Source organism: Neofelis nebulosa, chromosome 10 (genome assembly GCF_028018385.1).
Source record: "Neofelis nebulosa isolate mNeoNeb1 chromosome 10, mNeoNeb1.pri, whole genome shotgun sequence".
NCBI lineage: Eukaryota > Metazoa > Chordata > Mammalia > Carnivora > Felidae > Neofelis > Neofelis nebulosa.
The window spans coordinates 93,198,531-93,219,036 of record NC_080791.1 but is presented as its reverse complement, the minus strand read 5'-3'; the positions used below and the strand labels follow the sequence as shown (position 1 = coordinate 93,219,036).

At 38.7% G+C, this 20,506-nt stretch overlaps 1 protein-coding gene across 12 annotated transcripts in view; it reads left to right on the top strand.

Annotated features, from left to right (window-relative positions):
* Positions 1 to 20,506, top strand: part of LRRC4C (leucine rich repeat containing 4C) — a 1,203,118-nt gene that overhangs the window by 1,167,996 nt on the left and 14,616 nt on the right. For 10 of the 12 annotated variants that reach the window (XM_058688696.1, XM_058688692.1, XM_058688697.1 and 7 more), the window contains 2 exons: positions 10,828 to 10,879; positions 11,131 to 11,197. The exons of 1 other annotated variant lie outside the window; for it this stretch is intronic. The gene's annotated coding sequence lies outside the window, so the exon portion shown is untranslated. The remainder of the gene's footprint in view (positions 1 to 10,827; positions 10,880 to 11,130; positions 11,198 to 20,506) is intronic. One more of the 12 variants, XM_058688702.1, reaches the window with a different exon arrangement.

Sequence of the window (20,506 nt, the reverse complement as noted above, 5' to 3'; positions counted from 1 at the left end):
TTCCTCAGAAAATTCTCTAATATTCCTAATGCCCCTAAGTAAGCTGAGGGTTAGGCCGTAGAGACTACCTACCACTTTCCTTAGGAGTAGAACTCACAGTATAGGTCTCTCCAAAGAAATCCTCTTCATGAGCCTTCTCTTGTTCATTGATGTCTTTGTGAGAGATTATTAGCAAGAGATTATTAGCTGTGCAAATATATGACAACCACCACTGTAAATTTGTGCCGTCTTTGAAATTTATCATCTTCTATGTCTTGGTTCCTTAGCTAAAACCACCATTTCAATACTCTCTCATTTGTATAACAATGCAGAGAGGTATCGTTTAGGTATAGTTTATAGTTGATTTTATGAAGACATGAGAACGGTTCTTAGTGTTTTTGATTTATTAATTATCTGAGTGACTTATCATGTACCAAACATTATTCTAGGCATAAGAAATAAGATAGTGAATAAGCTATATAATGCCCCTCTATGCATGAATCCTATAGTCTTCTGAAAGCAAGAATATAGTTTTAAAAAGAGGAAAGTAACTAATGTAATTTCAGAGAAAGGAGATGAGAAACAGTGTGCAGGTGATTAAGGGGTCCTTTTAGGGAAGTTTCTGAAGGAAAATCTGTGAGAAGCTGACATTTGTACAGGAGTTACTTAAATTAATTCGGAATAATTGAATCCATATCATGGAAGAAAAATATACATAATATACATATGCACATCTGGAGAACTATGAATAATAGGCATTGGAAAGTTTCATATGCATTTCTGGGTCTTCCTCCATTAGGACTTGGGAAGAAACCCTCTTCTCTTCTAGGGAAGATTATTTCCTGATCAGGTTCTCCATCTTTCTCTTCACTGGGTCCCACACATCTGGCTTGCATTGGGATGTTTGTGACCTTGTATCAGGGCTCTTATTACATTTGTAGACTATTCTTAGTCTCTGCTAATGAGATCGCTCAGAGTTCGCTTTGAGTATCACATCTTAATCACTTGATTTCTGCAGACGTTTCCTTTCTCCAAATAAACTCCTCAAAATGCCTGCTGCTCTGCGCTCATTAACCTGGGAATGGCTTCTCTAACTCCAATTTGAAAATTCTCCCTGACATCCGAGACGCCTATCCTGATCAGGATTCTCCAAGCAGTCACAATGGGAGGAGGATTTTAGACTCTTGAGTGTGGAAAAAAAAAAAAAAATCAATGACCAAATTTCCATCTGCAAGGGAATTTTCCCTTTATGGAGACACGGGGACTTCACTCTTTTGTGGTGCAGTGCAGCATAGTTAATATCCACCCAACTCCACTATCTGCCCCATTCCCACTTAATCATTTTGTGCTCAGTACGGTTTAGGTGACTCAAAGATACCAAAATAGTTAAGGAGTAAATGAATGAGTAAAGAGACGAATATTCATCAACTGGGAAGTTTTTCTCTCTTACAGTCTTTTTCTACTTGTCATGTTTATTTATTTATTTTGAGACACAAAGCATGGAATAGGCGAGGGGCAGGCAGGGAGGGAGAAAGAGAATCCCAAGCATACCGCACTGACATGATGTGGGGCTCCATATCACAAACCCTGAGATCATGACCTGAGCCAAAATCAAGAGCTGGATGCTTAACCAACTGAGCCACCTAGGTCCCCCTCTTTTTCTACTCTTAACCCACAGTGGATTTGATACAGCCTTCATGATGAAGACAGTAGCTCTCATTTAAACAAACCCAAAGTAAGAATAGAACTACATGTCAGTGAAAACATCAACAACGTTTTTCCACTTACTGAGGAATGTTAGGTTGGTGACCTGTATTTCTACAGAATTGCCACTTGGGGTTACATTGGATTATATTAAAGATCTTTCAGATGCATGGATGGTCTAATCCAGAACCAGAGAGGAGCAGCTCCATGTTCACCCTTGCCAAATATTCATATGCCTGGGAATGTACAGGCATGGCCCATTATTGTGCTCTGCTTTGTCGCATTTCACAGATACTGATTTGATGGTATGTGTTTTTTGCTTGTTTTTGTTTTTATTTGTTTGTCTTTTTACAAACTGAAGGTTTGTGGCAACCCTGCGTCAGGAAAGTCTGTTGCTGCCATTTTTCCAACCATATTTGCTAAGTTCATGTCCCTGTCACATTTTGTAATTCTCACACTATTTCAAATGTCTTTGTTGTTATATTTGTTATGGTGATCTTTAATCGGTGATTCCAACTCTCCGAAAGCTCAAATATGGTTAGTTTTTACTTTTTTTAAGGAAAACCGTATTTTCAGTTAAGGTACGTACATTTTTTTTTAGACATAACGCTATTGCATACTAAATAGACTAAGTATAGTATAAACAGAACTGGTATATTCACTGGGAAACCCAAATTTTCATTTGATGTGTTTTATTGCATTAGTCACTTCACTGTGGTGTTCTCCAAGGAAGGCCTGTATCTTCTTGCTATGCTTTAAGCTTGCTCTAATAAGACTATTTCTAAATACTGTTGGTTTTAGAATACCAAATCCTAAAATTGAGTATGCATTTAAGGGAGAAAAGAACAATTATATACCATAAATGATACATTGAAAATATAGTTGCAGATAAATGTCATTTTGAAATCAAAACTGAAAGCTGAAGTCATTCTGAAAACTTGAGCCTATTTAAAAATAAGCTTATTATGGCCCTTAGAAGAAGAAATACTATGCAGGCACTCTGGAATGTCTTGTGGGAACAGCTCATGGGGAATGAGGTCAGGGAAAAAGGAGAAAGATCTCATGTTGCTTTATTTGTCCCCTAGAACCCAACAGTATATTATTAGGCTGCCAGCCACAATCCCATAAAATGGATTGCTCAAGATGAAAATTTGGCCTTTATTAAGCAATTTCACTTACGAACTTTAGCCCACTGCCATCTCTTATCTCTACCTTTAGCATGCTACTCAGGACACTTCAAGGCTCTGTTCTCTATCAGAACTTCAATCTCATGAAGGAGATACGTTATACTTGACTGGAAATTATTTAAGGAGATAAATTATACTTGACTTGAAATCCTAATTTCTTCAGAAAACATAACTAGCAGAATGAGTATTGTTTTTATTAAGCCAGTCGCTTTGTTTATTCAGGAGTCCCTGAAGTAGAAAGACAATACAGAAGCTATAGTTCTCTAGGGGTTTAGGTACAGACCATATGTAGGCTCCTGACATGGTAATCGTTGTATAATTAGGCTCTGAAACTTTATTAGATCTGTTCCCGGAGAGTTTTCAGTTCCCTTGACCTGAAGAGAATGGGTAAATCTCTGATATTCCAGGGAATAATCTGAATGGTGTACCATTTTCAGGGTATAACCAAATCACTCACCTTCTGCTTGGATGCCCCAGGGAACTGTATTGGAATGAGAAAGAATTGCAAAAGCCTTGTTTTAAAATGAGATCGGTTACTGGAAGGGCAGACTCTTGAAGTAAAGTTAGACAAAGCACACCCAGCCATAGGAACTGGGACAAGAGCTAGACTTGTCCCAGAGAGGATAATATTTTCAAAGGTCTAAGAATAGCTAGGGAAGTAGAGGTGATCCCTTCACACAAATACTCTTCTTACAGGGCATATGGAACATGGCAGTGGTGAGTTCAAGAGCAGATGATATTTGGACAATTGTACTGGGTCGGTGGCATGAGGTAGTTGTTTTGGTTTCTTTAACCACCATCCCCATATGTTATTCCTAAGCAGATATTCTTGATGCCGCCTCCAGAAATAATCTTTAATTTTCTAATTCTCTCTATTCTTACTGCTGCCACTGAGTATCAAGCCACTCTCACATGCACTACTGATCTGCTGTCGACCCCTTCAATCACTTCTCATGTATAGCCAGAGTGATAGCTTAAAAGTCTAAACCAGACTGTATTATTTTCCAATGTGAAACTCTGCAAGAGCTGGTCATTGCATACAGAATACAAAGAAATTGTTTTCCCTGGCTCAGCAGGGCTAACTCTCTGTAGTGGATTGAATGGTGGCTTCCTAAAAGATATGTCCACATCCAAACTCCCAGAACCTATAGATGTGACCTTATTTGGAAAATTATATTTCCATATGTAATTAAATTGAGGGCCTTGAGGTGAGATCATCCTGGGTTATCCACTTGGGCCCTAAATGCAATGGCAAATGTTCTTATGGGAGACAACCCATAGGAAAGACATATGGAAAAGAGAAGAAGGCCATCGGAGGCAGAGATCAGAGTTACGTGTCCACAAAACAAAGAAAATCTGGAGCTACTGGAGCTGGAAACAGCAAGGAAGAATTCTCCCCTAAAGTCTTTGGAGAGTCCTGCTTGCATCTCAGTTTTAGGCCTCTGACCTCCATAAGTGGGAAAGAATCAATTTCTGTTGTCTTAAGCCATCAGGGTGCAATACTTGTTGTGGAGACCAAAGGAAACAAACACATTCTCCATCCACATCTCCTACTCTTATGCTTGCCTACTTTATTCCTACTAGAGTAACCTCTTTCTCCCCCTTGCTATTCTTTAAGTATAACATGCTTCTTGTGTTTGTATGTTTGGCCTGCTGCAACAAAACCCCACAGACCAGGTAGCTTGTAAGGAACAGAAATGTATTTCTCATAGTTCTGGAGGAATGAAATCAGATATAGGGAGTCAGCATGGCCCTCTTCCGGGTTGCAGACTCTCATGTCTTCATGTGGAAGAAGGAGCAACAGAGATTTCTGAAGTCTCTTTTTTTAAAGGTACCAATTCCATTCAGGAGCACTTCATCCTAATGACTTAAGTACTTCCCAAAGGCCCACCCCCTAATACCATCTCATTCAGCATTGGAATTTAACATATGAATTCAAGGCGGGGGACACAAACATTTAGCCCTTAGCACTCCCTCAAACTTGGAGCCTCTATTTCAGCTGCCTTCTCTACCTGCAGTGGTTTCTTCTAGATCTTTCTATGTCTAGTTCTTTCTTGTCATTATTTAAGTGTTTGTTTTCTTTTAAGTTTATTTATTTATTTTGAGAGAGAGAGAGAGAGAACAGGGGAGGGGCAGAAAGAGACAGAGAGAGAGAGAGAGAGAGAGAATCCAAAGCAGGCTCTGCACCACTAGCACAGACCCCCATGCGGGGCTCAAACTCACCAACCATGAGATCATTACCTGAGCCAAAACTAGGAATCAAACACTTAATCTACTGAGCCACCCAGGCGCCATAACTGTTTCTTTTGCAGAGGGATATTACTAGACCAAATCAATGTAATATTTCCCTTCAGTAATTCCCTATCTTGTCACTCTTTTATTTTCATTTCAATACTTATCTCTACCTGATCTTTTCTGGTTTGTTATCTGTCTAACCCCTAAGGGGGGATGCTCTGTGAAGTGAGAGTTTCTCACTGTCTGACTCATTTCAGGATTCGGAGTCTAGAGTAGTCCCAGATATTCAGTAAGCATTTAATTAATGTTGAATGAGATACATAACAGAAGGCTATCAATTCTGATGAGGATTAAGGTGATATGCTGGATATCTAGCACTTTAAGAAACAAGCCAGGTCCTTGGTCATTGAGGTCCTGGGATCTGGGTTATGTTATACTACCAAAGACTTAGACTTCCAGAAGAGGACAGGAATCTCATAAGAGATCACAGATACATATGGAGGCATGGTCTTGGGGCTCAATTGGTACAATTTCCCAAAGTGGTGTATAGAGTATAAGCTATTAGAGCGTAAGATCAGAGCTAAATCTGGAACAACAATGTCATGAGGTGGAGTGTGAGAATGAAGCTACAGAAGATGGCCAGGATTTGTTCTGCCTGTAGCTGGAGTCCATTGCCCACTATTAACTGGAAAGTGGGACTCACAACATTGGGAAAAGTCAGGCACGGGCAATAGGAGACAAAGACCATGACTCTCAATCGCTCTGGTGAAAAGAAAACTTGGCTTTCTAATAATCTAGATGCAATTTTTAGGGAACTAGATCTAGGGGACTAGATCCTTCCGAACAGGGCCAGCTTCAAATTAGGCTTAAGTCTGAATGCAATAATTTAAAATGATCCCATATGATCTCAATGGTACTACAGCATTGTAACCTAAAAGAGGCCATATACAAAGGTAGGCTGACACTGAGTACCCACGTTATCTAGCTATGAGGGTGGGGAGGGAAGAATATCCCTGGTGATGCCATTATTTAGCCTTTTTTCTACCTTACCAGCTGTTTAAGAAGCTTAATGAGGACATCCTAATCCAACTCACAAGTTAAGGAATGCACATCATAGGAGGATAAAGAATGTCATCTGAGAATAAAGTAAACCAAGAAGGACTACTGTGTAATCAGGAGGTCTTGGAAGCTATTCTGTTAGAATCACCATCTTAGTGAATTTTCCACAGGTGGGAAAGTAATCTAGTGCAGTATCCTTGGAGGGTCTTTCTGATTTCTCATAACATTAGCTTAATGACAGCAGCCAGAGACCCGTGAAATCCTATTTGGAGGCATGCAGCCATTTTAGAGTTCTCAGAGATAAGGTCTGTTGACATATCCCCTCACCGGGTAAAGCTTGTCCTGTAGAAGTTACTTTAGCATTTTTCATTGCCTCTGACTTTCCCAGAGGTTCTCTGTTGTTATTGTTAGCTGTATATTTTGAAAACAAAAAAACAATCAGGTTGAAGAAAAGGCCTCCTGTATGTTTGTGTCTGTGGGAGTAAATGTGGAATAAAATATATATAATGCATGGTGGTTGATATTTTGTGTCATTTATCTTCACTTGTGAGGAGGAATGGAATAAGTCACTCATGACTGTGCCAGTCCTGATCCATTCTTCATCTGTACACTCATGAAGATGAATGCCACATTTACACAGACCACAGTAGCATGTGTCCTTTCAGACCATAGATTTAGATCGGTTAGAGCAGGAGATTGACTTGGTGCTGTTATTTGAAAATCAAGGACACTTTTGTTGTATCCTCCCCTATTCCCACACATTCTGATCTCCAGTGTTAAACTAGGATACCACTAGCAGCGAAAGAGATATTTAAGTGGCATATAAAATATTTATGTATTATTTATATTTATAAAATGTTTGTATAATATATAAAGTATATTTTATATTTTATATGCATGTCTCTACTTCAGATACTCACTTCCCTTTAATTTAAAATTTTTATTTTTTGTGTATTCCCAACACAGTGTTCTACAGTAGCAGTTGATTAATAGGATGTCTTGGTTCTCACATGGTGATAAGTGGTACAATCAAGAAAATACTATGAAAAAATGATATGTATGTGGTTAATTCTCTCTTTGGGCAAGTCAGATGACAAAGGAGCAAGTCAGAATAGAACTATTGAGAATTAATAATATTTGAGCAGCTTTATTAAGAAAAACCAGCAAAGGGGCGCCTGGGTGGCGCAGTCGGTTAAGCGTCCGACTTCAGCCAGGTCACGATCTCGCGGTCCGTGAGTTCGAGCCCCGCGTCAGGCTCTGGGCTGATGGCTCGGAGCCTGGAGCCTGTTTCCGATTCTGTGTCTCCCTCTCTCTCTGCCGCTCCCCCGTTCATGCTCTGTCTCTCTCTGTCCCAAAAATAAATAAAAAACGTTGAAAAAAAAAATTTAAAAAAAAAAAAAAAAAAAGAAAAACCAGCATGGACGCCTCAGTTTTCCATGATGTATGAATGGCTGTCCTATTGGATTTTAAGTCTATGACAGAGCAAGTGTCCTGTCTGCTCTATGCTTGCAGACCCTGCTATAGGTAATCAATAGAAAATGAACCTTTTATAACTCAGTACTGAGTGTCCTTATTCTGGTTTTGTTTGTAATTACTGTTCCACAGATTGACTATCTGAAGTTAGGAGACTTTGCATTGAAATAAAATTATTGGCTCTTTTTCCCTTGATTGGTACATGAAAGTTTATATAAACAGAAGTAAACTGAAAGGATGTCCATGAATTCCAGAAATTTGATTGACAAATTGTACATTTCCAAAATCACTGTCCCTCTTTGGAAACTTAGCTTGAACCATAAGAAATTGCTGATACCAATAGTTTTTGATTTAGAATATGGTAAGTTTATGATTTTACATACTGATGAATGTTATAATTCTATAATTTTATATACTGATGGATTGTGTGATTCAGATTCAGCGTGTACGTTCAGTTGGTTCTTTCTGTATATAACCAAGTAAGCTATTTAATTCACTTATCCAAGAAACATTTATTAAGCATATACTGTATGGCAGTTACTGGGCTATACATGCACATAAAATGGAATATAGTGCCAATCTCAACAGAACATGTTGTCTAAAGATGCAGAAAGACACATGATAGGCAAGTACATCATGGATGGCTAACACAGTAGTTGATAATTGCTCAATAAATGTACTTTTTATTATTCCCATACTGTGCAATGTGTTTTAAAAAACACAAAAAAGTACGTTCCTACAAATTTAGAGAACCTTGTAATGATTAATGGCTTAAGTACCTCTTTCCCTTCCTTAGCTTGTTCACGTTGAAAGACTATATATTAGGCAGAGCACTAGCTTAGATCTCTAAACACTTAACTTCTTGTGTAACAGTTATCATATATTAGTCTTGTCCCCTTGAAACTTGATCACATTACTTAACTTCCTTATACACTTTAACATTCTCATCTGCAAAATGGAAAAGTATAACCTATTTCTGCCTACCTCCCATAATTATGAGGGTCAGACAGGATAATATATATGAGGAAATTATCTAATCTGTAATGTATAATATAAGGGGTCCGATAGGACCCCTCCATGTGTGAGATAAAACTGAAGAAGCACACAAAGAGAAGCAGAGACACCAGATATTGGACCAGGCTATAGGAATCACTGAATTATACAGATAGAAAATGGACTAGGATGTAGCAGTGGAAGTGAAGAAAAGTGGCAAGATTCTTAATATACAGGATTTCCAATGTGTAGGCAATAGAGTGTCAAGGTGATAGGGTGTAGAGGTAACAGGATGCAGTAGTGAGTATGAAGTGAAACAATGGAGATTTAGGGGGACTTTGGTCTGAGCTGCTCAGAGGATGATCCCCGGAATGGTGCTTGGCATATCTACCAGTAGGGGCTTAAAATTTTTTGTTGAATGAATGCATGAACGACTGGAGTTGCTATGAGAAAATTGTTGGGAATGAATGTCGAGTTGGAATCAAGAGTGTTATTGTAGACAGATTGATTTTCGATGCCTCCATTGGAGGTCTCAAGTTAGCAGTTATATGTATAAGTCTGTACTACAGGCTGGAGGTATATGTTTGTCGATAGCATTTAAAGCCACCATGGGATCACTTGGAGAATGAGTATAGACAAAGAATAGGTCCACTAACTGAGTTCTGGTGCACTCCAGGGTTTCGTAGGCCAAGAGATAAAGCACAACTAGTGATGGAGGCAGAGCAGATTAACCAATGAGGTAGAAGGAGAATTGAGAGTGTGGTTTCCCAGCAGCCAAGTGCAGACAATGTTTCAGAAAAGACAGGGTGGTCACTATGTCAAATACTGCTAATTCTTGTCTAACATGAGAACTGAGAATTGGCTACTTATTTAACAATTAACATGAGTTTTCTCCTCCCACCTTTTCTTTGCCCCCCTACACACACTGATTGTTACCCACCTCCTTGCTTTCACATTTTCATAAACCCCTGACCTGTTAACTTGTCACTCACATTTCATGATGTGTCCTATCTGAAGTTCTTGCAACCATGAGACTTGGGGAAAGTTTCTATACAATTGAGTTACATGTCTTTTAAAACCAATAACAGAAAATCCACAGATCATCTCTGAAATAAAATTTCATTATAGTCCGTTGTACTTATGTAATAAGAATAATATTCACTAGCGGTATGTTGCTTTGAAGTTTGAGAAGCACATTGACTTGCATTATCTGTTCCAAACAAAACCATCTTAACACAGTAAAGTGCCCCACTTTGAAGCTTACACCATCAGACTATGCCACCTGCTAACACCTCCTTGTAGGAGTCCCCAGCAGACCCACACTTCACTCCTCCTCATTCCTTGAAGATTTTAACACCTGCCTCCCTGCTGTTCTTTCCAATCCTACTCTTGATAGAATCTTGGTGATTTCAATATCCATGTCAGTCCCTTGATCTTGATTACTAATTGTGTGGGCTTTTCCCATCTGTACTTGCCCAGGGTTTCCGCTTTGTATAGTTCACACCAACTGTGTCTAAGCTTTGGCTGTAAAGACCTGTGTTTGTGGGAATTAAAGATTCTTTAGTTTTCTTGACGATGCTTTGCAAAATGCTAGCTCTACCTTTTCACATTTCTTTGCTCCAAGTCCTGTGTAGCCCTCAATCTCAGATTCTAATTTGCAATCTGCCATTGCTGTAGGAATGTTGGGAGGGGATGGGCAGGAAGAGAAGATGTTAATATCTCTCTTGTTTTTGGGGTGTGGAAAAAGAAACAACTGGAGTTGACAGCTGATGTCTCTATCAAAGTCTTAACATCCCATTTGACTTTAGTAATTCAGTGTGTTCTGTTTTACTATTTCCTGTCCATCCTCAAAGTGTATTCTCTCATTTTATCTTAAGGGGCAGTTTTGATAAAGACTGGATCTGAGAGAACATATGACTTGTTGAAGGGCGTGCATTGGATGAGTCAGAACCAAGTGTAGACGGCAGGTCTTCTGACTCCAAACAGCATTTTTTCATGGGCCTTAAAAAATGCATTGTTCAAAATGGCCAGTGGTTAAAATAGCTGCCTTGGCCCTCTGCCCAGGAGAATGTTAAAATACAGTGGCAATTCAATAAATATTGTCACCAGTGTCGTCTGTGGCGATGGTGGTGGCAGCAGATCCAGAAATGTGCTGAATTGTTCTAATGGATGCTTTCTTATTTTTTTATTTTTTTAGATTGGCAAACACGTTGCCTGTTTACAGCATAGAGACCACAATGGAGAGCTAGGTGGGTGATGATTCATGCTAAATCTTCCCCACAATATGCTGAACACTACAACAGCAGCTAATGTGAAGCGGCTCATTATACACTGTCGAATCCAATAACAGCAACAACTGGCTTTGCTAGCGCGAGCAACTTGTGGGAAGCCCAGTTACTGCAAACCACTACTGGATTTCAAAAAACAGGCTGCAGCATAGTAGAAAAGACATATTCACTGAGTCATATTTGCAAATTTCTTGTATGTTTCTCTTTGCCAGCTTAGAAACAGCCTTCATGTTCCCAGCCTGACACCAGAGATGACTCTCCTTGGGATCCACTTCTCTTGTGAGTGCCTCCTCCTTTAGTTATGTTTTATGGACTAAAGATTTTATAAGGGTAGGGGTGGCTCATAGACAAATCTGGAAATGTGGTTCCCCTATAGAAATATTCCCAAAGCTCCCTCTCCACCCCATCTTCCACCAGCCAGTCATCCCGTACACACAAACATGTTTACCTTCTGCAGTACAGCATCCATAGGAAGCATTTCTATACACAGAGAAATCGTGAGGCAGCAGGCAGGAACACTGACTCCTTGCTGTATGACTTATGACAATGTGTCTTTTTGTCTCCATTTAATTGTAATCTTCTGGAAGGCAGAATCCGGGATTTATTGATCTATTTAGTTTAATGCCTATGAGCCGTAGTTGTCCTTCCCTAAATATTTATCAGTAAAATTAATGCATTCCTTTCTAAAAAATCCATAATTAAGCTAGGGACTAGGATTTAATCTTCTTGTCTCCCTTGTCCCTAGCACAGTGCCTGATATACAGTAGTTAGAAACTACATGTCCATTTAGTGAGGGAACAAGGGTATGAGTGAGTTCATCAATCACCTGGTTCCCTGTGGCCAGATGAAAGGCTAAGCAAACCTTTTCCAACCATCAGGGGCAGAGAAGTGATGGCTTCCAGTCTCATTCTTCTTTGGGCCGCCAGGAGTAATGCCCTGAAAGTGGTTGTTTATTTTGGAAGGCAAAAGCTAATCTGAAGTGATTTTCTTTATTTTTATATTCAAATATCTATAAAATAGAAAAACACCAGAGACCTATTCATTGCTCACAAATGATCTATGGGGTAATAATGTGCTTGCTTTTCCAGCTGGGCTGCACTTTGGTGCTATCCTGGGTTTAATTGAAAATATGCTGTGACCTTGGTTTTGTTCACTGGGCATGGGGGGTGTATAATTGGCATGAGGCCTCTGAAGAACTCCCTTTTAATGAATGTCATTTGGCTAATTTGGGGTTTGCCTGCGGGAAATAATGTATGAAAACAAGATGCATTTTATTTGCATGCAATTCACATGAAGGTAATGGTTTAAAAAAATTTTTGTTAAGTTTTTATTTTGCCATACCTATTCGTTGAATTCTAAATGCTATCAGTATGATAACAGTATTGTCCCTAACAGGCTCATGTTTCATTATAATTAAATAAACAGCTTGTGAATTGCAGTCCCAAAAATGTCTGTGTTCCACTCTTAACTTAAGGGGTTTCCATAGAAACCGTGGGCAGCAAGTTTAACTGACATTCATTGGACTTGATGCTACATGTAGTGTTGCTATCTCTGTTTTCCCGTTACTGTGTGTGTACATCTCTTTCTCTTCCTTTAACCCTGGAAACCCTCTCCTGCTTGGTCTTCCTCTGGTCTCCCCCTTGGTTTCTTCCTCCTCCTGCTCCTCCTCCCCCTTCTCTTATTAGCAATGAGGAAGTAATTTGGACTCAGTTAGATTTAACAAATGCAATAATACTAAAATGAGCTCTGATACTTAAGTGTAATTGTGTTATTAGCTGGAAATGTTTTTCTTCAAAAACAAAAGAATTGAGAGTGAAGTTTACCAAGGAAGCACATGCTGGTAAGAAGAAACCCTTGACTGCGAGTTGGAAGTAAGCAGGCTTTATATCATGGGCCACATTTCCACCCCAGCTGTGGCTTTTCCTTGATTTAGGCAGCGCAAACTGATGTTTCTTTCTCCTCAGTCCTGATTTGCAGTCTTCTAACTGGGGCATGAAATCATTGTGCTGATCACATTCCGAGAGAAGGGAGTTTATTTAGGAAAGGAAAAAACATACTATATATTGTGTACCTACTGTGTGCCAGATATTTTTCTAGGTACTTGCATTTAGCTTGTCTTCATTAATCCCACAAAATTCATTGCCAGGCAATGTGCTGGAAGGAAAAATGGATCCAGGCTGAAGTTTAGATCCCATAGCCAGGTGGTGGTAAAACCTTGATTATAGTTCTCAGATGCTCTGTCTTGGCATGTCAAAGGCAAAATGAATATAAGCACTTCTAAGAAACGTTTTAAGAAACTTCTAAGAAACATTTCATTAGGATTAGTTTTAACTTTTTTCAATGTTTATTTATTTTTGAGAGAGAGACAGAGCGGGCACAAGGAAAGGGCAGAGAGAGACAGAGACACAGAATCTGAAGCAAGCTTCAGGCTCTGAGCTGTCAGCCCAGAGCCCAATGCGGGGCTCCAGCCCAAGAACCTTGAGATCATGACCTGAGCCAAAATCGGACACGTACCAGACTGAGTCACCCAGGCGGCCCTGGGATTAGTTTTAATAATCCAGCCAGTACACCGTGGGAGTGGTGTTTTTCTTCATCCCTTTAGAAATGAGGAAAATGAGTTGCTAAAAGAGTAAATTGCTTATCCAAAGCAACATAGCTAGCAAAGAGTATATATCCATACTCTGGATGGTTATGGTTAAAGGGGAATATTAAGACAGACCTGAGATCAGTGGCTAATTGCGTGATTTGTGGCCAGCAACAGGAAGCATCTATTTCGTGCAGCTGTTATGAGAATTAAGTAAAAATTGGGTATGTGAAGTAGGCAGAGTATCTGCCCCACAGAAAGCTGTGGTTTTTACTCTTTCTGTCTCCCTCCTCCCTCCCCTTTCTGATTGATTTTATTTTTAGTTTGGATTCAAAGTAAAAAAAGGACCGGTCTCCACAAAGTCTACCTAATATTTATAGTTGAAAATTTTTTTTAATGCTTATTTTTGGGAGAGAGACAGCAGCTGAGTGGGGAGGGGCAGAGAGAGAAGGAGACACAGAATCTGAAGCAGGCTCCAGGCTCTGAGATATCAGCACAGAGCCCGATGCAGGACTTGAACTCACAAACTGTGAGATCATGACCTGAGCTGAAGTCTGGATGCTTAACCGACTGAGCCACCCAGGTGCCCCCGTATTTATAGTTTTAGAAGTTACAAGCCATCTCACAATTCATAAACTATCTAAAGTTGCCCTGATAATGAGAAGGGAAAGACAAAAAATATCACGTCTACTTTACAGGTGAGGGAAAATGAGATTCAGAATTATTGACCACATCTCCATATAGTGAAAGAGAAAATGGAGTTTTTACCTAGGTCTCTGGGATTCCTTTTAAAATTAAAACTCTCAGAGTCTATTATTTTAATTTGGGTTCTATGTTCATGGGTTTTAAAGCTTCAGCCCATCAGATTTTAATTCATCTTTCCCATGAATGGTAAGAGGAAGACACTTAGCAGGAAGAGGGGAAAAGAAGTAAGGAGAGGGTAGTTACAAAGTTTCTTTCTTACAGACCTGTTGTTTAGTCATTCTCCAAGAGAAATGAGGAAACACAGTTCTTAATCCCAGGGACAGAAGAGGCACTGATTTTGCACAGCAGTAGGCTTTGGTGGGTGGGGTCAGGTGGGGTGGGGAGAAAAGACTGATGGGAAGCCAAGAGGGTAAACAGCTTGGATAAGAGTATGATGGGACATGATTGCTGGAGAACATAATTGTTACCCACCACCCCACACACATGGACATGCATATATACACAAGATTAATCAGAATGAACATTGCTTTAATACATAGTGTTGTAAAACTTCAAAGAGGTCATACTAGGAGAGAAAAGCTTAGCTCTGCCATTTTTAGCTGTAGTGTGCCTATCTACACTTGCTTTATTTTGAGAATATTCAGTGTTGTCTTTGAAAGAATCCTTTTAAGCTCCTTTCTCCATTTTGTGTTAGTTTATTTAAATCTAAATAAGAGCGGGGCGCCTGGGTGGCTCAGTCGGTTAAGAGGCCGACTTTGGCTCAGGTCATGATCTCGCGGTCCGTGAGTTAGAGCCCCGCGTCGGGCTCTGTGCTGACAGCTCAGAGCCTGGAGCCTGTTTCGGATTCTGTGTCTCCTTCTCTCTCTGCCCCTCCCCTGTTCATGCTCTGTCTCTCTCTGTCTCAAAAATAAATAAATGTTAAAAAAAAATAATAAAAAAAAATAAATCTAAATAAGAGAATCCCTGAAGTCACTTAGGTGGACACACAGAGACTGTAGTATGGCACTAAGTGCTGAAAACATGCGAGCAAGTAAAGGCACCACGGACAACCCCTCTGTGTTGTGGAACTGCCTCTTTTGCTCAGGACTCCTCACATATGTTATGTGACACATGGAACCATTGCCAACTGAGTACAACTGAATCTCTTTCTTATTTCTGAGATGAAAGATAGTTTAGAAAGCTGAACTTGCAAAGCAGGGCCAGCAAACTTTTTCTGTAGAGGGTCAGTGAGTAAGTATTTTGGGCTATGTGAGCCTTATATTCTATCACAATGACACAATGTGGCACTTAATGTGAAAGCAGCCATAGATTAATACATACATGAATGGATGTGGAAGTATTCCAATAAAACTTTATTGACAAAAACAGGTGTCAAGCCAGATTTTGCCCATGGGCAATAATTTTCCAACTACTGATCTTAGAATTTTGCCTACATCTCTATCCACCTTCCATTTCTGTTCACAGGGCAGTTGGAGCTTAAAATACGGGACTGGGGAATGTAGGATTGACAACGATATAATTTATCCTCACTTTTTTGGATTTTGCTTTTTGTTACACTTATTTTTGATTAAACTTCATCTTTCTAATATTCCTTTGTCATGGAAAGAGCAGCTATTCATTCTGTCTTCACTTTACAGAAGGGTAGAGAAAGTTTAAGTTTGCATTAGTGTCACCCAGCATCTTTGATATCCATAGTAGAATCTGTCACCCTTGTGTTTTTTCATTTGGATTATTCTTTCTAAGATGCATCCTTTAAAGAATAAAGAGAGATAGTAGGAAAAGTAACCAAGAAGTAATTTTCATTACAAACCAAGGAAAAACTAGTTAACTAATGACTTAAATAGGGACATGCACTGGCTTCCCTTTCTTATTCCATTAAGATACCATAGGGGATGCAGTTCCTTATTGCTTTTCATGTATATTCCTGATTTTTTCCCCTGGTATGTTTTTGGAAATGATGCACTGTAAGCAAATAAATACCGGATAATATTGGGAGTTCTTATTTTGCACAGAACTGTGTTAACTGAAGCTTGTTCATATTGGAACTGAGTCGTCATTTTGCAAGGTTCCATGGTAACTGAAAGCAAATCTGTTATAAGATAATGTGCAAAGAAGAGGACTTGGTTCCAATATGCATGACCTATGTTTAACACGGCACCAAACAAAATGAGGACTGCCTTAAGTAAATAAGTAAGAATCCAATTTCCAAATGTCTGCATCTGCCATATAATTCCCTCTTTTGTGGCCATTAGGGAGAAACAAAGAAATCACTGATTACAGTCATTCCCATTATCTGACATGCCATCACCAAGGTTTCCTCATTATGCAATGTTAACAGTGTTGAGGTTACTTGAAACCAACTGCAGTTCCAATTAGAAGGCCATCCCTGCTATCTGCATTCTGATTAAATGACGTTGCCTGGAAATCACAGAAAGAGTCTACTCTGCTTCCTCCCCTTGCTCAGATCTCATAAACACAGACTCAATTAAAGAGAGTTTCCTTATCAGGTTTTTGTGGGTCATTTTGGTGAATTTATTAAAGTCTTGAGTCATGCTGAAAACTGGAAGGTGGGGGCTCTGAGATCTGCAGCAGGAGCCAGGACTTGATGGATGGGACTTGCTCTGATGTTTCAGGGAGTCTGAAATATACGGAAGTCAGAGCAGCCAATCATGGGTCAGGAATCAAAGAAGCTGGTGAAATAGGAAGGGAGTCTCGGTAAAGATTGCTCAGCAGAGATGTGAAGGTCATAATGTCACGTCAGCCTATATTTTAGTGAAAAAGCAGAGCCTAGTCCAGGCCCTCATTCTTCTATTTCTCAATTATTGAAATAATTTCTTAGTAGGTGTTGAGAGCATACAGTGTACTGTATCCCATCCATGCTCTATACAGTGCAAATTTGCTTTTCCTTAGATACTCTTCCCATTATATTATTCCCTTCCAACACAAGGAGAAAAACCAAGTCCCTACAACCCACCTGATGACTTCATACAAAATCTAAATTTCTTTGGTCTATTTTTCACAATCTGGCATTATTTTACTTACCCTACCTTCTCTCCCACTGGTTTTTAGTATAGATTCTTCACAGGAGTCATCTTGTGCCTCTCTGCCCTACATTCATGTTCACTTACACACATTTCCCACCAACCACATGCCTCTTCTCCAACAAACTCTCTCCCTTCTCTCTCTTTTTCTTCCATCTGTTACTGTGTCCTCCTTAAACACACTGTGCCTTTTTCTCTAGCACTTTCTGCTGTATTAAAATCCCTTTTTATTACTACTTATGAATCCCACTATACTGTGAGATACCTGATGAACAATGGGAGACATTTGTCCTGAGTGTCAACAACTGAGAACTGTACTTATCCAAATCCACATCTACTAAAATCCGTGTCCTCATAGCCTTCATTGACTGTCCAAACCTTACTGGGTCCCTCTGAACACCAGACTACTTCTAATTATCCACATAACCACCTATATACTCACTCAGTATAACACTTTGGCATTGGTTCATGACTTTGTTGTTTGTGTTAGGCTTGTCTCAGCACAGTGTTTCAAATGATCAGTGATGGGGAGTTACTGAGTGGAAGGGGTTCTCTCACAGGTAAAGGTCAGGTAGTGTTGGTGAACATACTTGGAATTCTGTATTATTAGCACTGAAATGACTTTAAGATTCTCTTTCCCAGATCCTACTATGAAATGAATCCGAAACACCATTAGCATTTTGGCTGGGGAGATATATATGTGTGTGTATATGTTTGGTTACTGTCTAGGAAATTTGGGTTTTGTAGTGTTTAATAATAAACAGGGAAGAAAGTACCTGATAAAACATTGGAAGATGATTTTAAAATCAGAATGGCTCTCTATATGTGGTAGTTATTCTCTGCAGATTCCCTTGGATGGTAATTTAAATTGCATTACTCATTACAAAAATCTATATGCCTTTTGGATGCTATTGTTGGTTTGTTTGTTTTCAACCTATGAAGGCAATGATGACCTTGCACAGGGCATTTCCTAAGGATTAATGAGTGGTTGAGGGTTAATGGCTATCAACTCCTCCTAGCTAGTCATCAATCCAAAGGAAGCATGGGAAGCAAGGTCATTAACTGCATTACCATCTTTCTGAAATCAAATCCTTCTCTACCTGCCTTGCCAAGGGCTTATGTTTAAGATGGACTTGTTAGGTTTTCAAATGTTTCTGTAGTTACTTGCCCTGTCATTAACCTGGATGTAAAAATATTTAAATATTAATGTAGATAAAAATATATAAAAGAATAATCATTAGCTTCTGTGGACTGATAGAAGAATGTCATGAGGAGGAAAATACTTTTCCATACTTCAAATAAACATAATTTAAAATGTTGAGCCTCTTTTATCTGCTTTCTTTTTATTCCCTTTTTCAAACTGAAAGCCTAGCACCATCCTGTTGTGTATCCTGAGAGTCTAAAACATTGTCCAATTTCTGCAGTTTAACCTCATTCAGAAACAGATTTTGTGTGTATGTGGGAGCGGGATTCTTGTTGGAGGTTTGGATGTATTAGTTGTAATGGAATATTAATTTTTTTACAGTTGATCTTCGCTAATATTAATAAGCGTGATATTTCCTCTTTTGGCATCAGTCAGAATTACCCCCAAATATTCTAAGAAATAGATAAACATTAAAAATTTAGTTATATCTCCTCAGTGCATTTTCCTTTGAGAAATAACCTATGGCCAGATGAAGGACAGTTCTGGATCAGAGAAGTCCCCATTTCATCATGTAGCATCCTGATTCTTACATTAACACAAATTCCTTTAAAACTCATATGGAGTGAAAATGTCACCTGAATACCAGTGTTAATGTATGTGGTAAGGATCATTGTCACCAGAGAAGACTGCATTCCAAGACCTTTCCCAATGGATATTGGTCTTGAAGAATTTCTCAAGATGTGGGACTGGTCCTTAGTTTTATACTCCCAGAAATTTGATTTTGGTAGCTCTTCATGAGAAAGTTGTAGTCACACTTATACACACATAAGAAATGAATATAGAGAGCAGAGTGCCAATTTGTTAAATTTTAGCTAAAACTATAACAGACACTTCAAGTAGTTCAGTCTGTCAAATCTTTTTATGTAGAACTTAAACTTTTTTGGAGTCATAAATCTCTTTGAGAATATGATGATAAAACCAATGAATAATCTTCCTATAAAAATATACAGTTTCCACATTTATACACAAATTTGCATATAATTTAAAGAGATTCATAAATGGTTTGAAGTCCATTTGTGAGCTTCTTAGGAACACTTGGATTGAACTATGCATTTTCATGGAAAAACATTATAATTAAATAAGGTGGTTGATGAGAAATCAAACTAAAAAAAAGTTAATTGTATAATTCAAATTGCTTTAGCATCAGATTATAATTGCCTGATATATCAATCATTCTCCATAATTGGACTTCAGCTGTCACCAGGACTAGACAAATAACAATAACCATAATACAACAAATGTTCATACAGTATTGGCTGTGTACCAGGCACTGTTCTAAATCTTTCTTTATATAGTAACTCACGTATCTTCACAATAATAGAGTATATAAATCAGAGTATCCAACCTCTAGGCAGTTTCACAGATGGATAGATACAACACACATTTTTATCTCTGATTTTTTTTTTCAAATGTCATCTTCCATTAGCCTTCATTTAGCTATGTAAGTAGTTGATAAGTACCAACCTTTTCTTGAGCTTCTTTCTCTTTCTTTCATTTGTTCTTTCGTTCTTTCTTTCTCTCTCTCTTTTGCTCTGTCTTTACTTCTTTCATTTAGTACATGCATCTATAGATATATAGGTAGGTAGGTAGGTAGATAGATAGATAGATAGATAATTATAGTATATACACTGTGGTATGTACTCTGGTTGTAATATTTAGGATACATACAGCTTATTGCTGTTGAAGAGAAATCTTTAGCTAGTATGTTGTTTTCAATCACCCATTTACAGGCTGATTTTGGGTAATCCTTTTTTTCTCAATCTTAATTTATTTATACATTTTTTTGTGTATGGGGGGACAAGGAGTAATTATTGAACCCCTCCCCCTCTTTATCTTTTATAATAAGTTATATGCCATTTTATTTATTTATGTTTTTGTTCTCATACAGGTGTTGTCAGTGGACCTTGATTTGTTATTTGTTGTTATAAAATTAGCTTATCATCCTGGCTCCTGACTATGAATTAAAATGTGGGCTACATTCAGTAATGCAATTCAACAAATATTTTCTGCGTTCCTAAACATCATCTAGTTTCTGTCTTTAAGAAGTTTATGAT